Consider the following 962-nt stretch of genomic DNA (forward strand, 5'->3'; position numbering starts at 1 on the left):
TAATGTATTAAGATGCTATTAAAATATCAAATTAAATATACAATTTATTAATGTAATTAATATGTATATAGTATTTTCCTCCCATACACTCTTAAAAATAAAGGTGCTTCACAATGCCATAGAAGAACCTTATACTGAATGAATCCACGTTCTTGAACGAATCAAGTGAGTCAATGATTCAGTAACCCATTCATAAATACAGACGCCTCGTCTCTGAATGAATCAGCCTTTTGAATTAATAGGCTTGTTTGAGATGCGCCTCGCCTTGCCTGAAATGTAGGCGAGAGTAGAGGCGGCTGCAGTGAGGGGAGGAGTGAAATAAGGAGAAGGGTCCGGCTGCAGCCTCGCACTTGCACTCTCAGACACTTGCGCTTCCGCTAGCGACGTCACTTGCAATGGACACAAATCGTACGTGTTGCCAATGGAGACAAGACGCTGTGGTGGTGATTGTCACATTTAGCTGAGAAAGATCATGATTGAGAAATGTTGGATGCTGCTGGAAATGCTGCTATGGGGTATCCTATTTATTGTTTTAGGATTTTTTTTGTTTGCCCCAGTGAAGCATTTCTATTAATATAACTGATTAAGTAGTCAATTACTGGTCCTAATCCCAGCTGAACACCTCTGGTGTGACTTTAAATGCAGACCTTGAGCCAAAAAATCATCACCAAACACCAATGACTTGTACATAAATATGGACAAATGTATTGGGACCCCCCCTTCTTTAGAACAGAAAAAGGCACTTCCAAAACTCCGGCATCAAAGATGGAAACATAATTCATGTATTTAATAATTGTCTAAAATGATTGTACGCATATGTACAAGTCATTTGGTGTTTGGCGATGAGTTTTTTTTTTTAGTTTTATTGAGTTTTTCCAATACTTTGGGCAATATAGTGTATGTTTGGTGTGGTAGGGGGCCCAACCTCATATTTTTACATAGGGCCCAAAATTGCTAGCGGT

Source organism: Sinocyclocheilus anshuiensis, unplaced genomic scaffold, assembly GCF_001515605.1.
Source record: "Sinocyclocheilus anshuiensis isolate Anshui unplaced genomic scaffold, SAMN03320099.WGS_v1.1 scaffold813, whole genome shotgun sequence".
NCBI lineage: Eukaryota > Metazoa > Chordata > Actinopteri > Cypriniformes > Cyprinidae > Sinocyclocheilus > Sinocyclocheilus anshuiensis.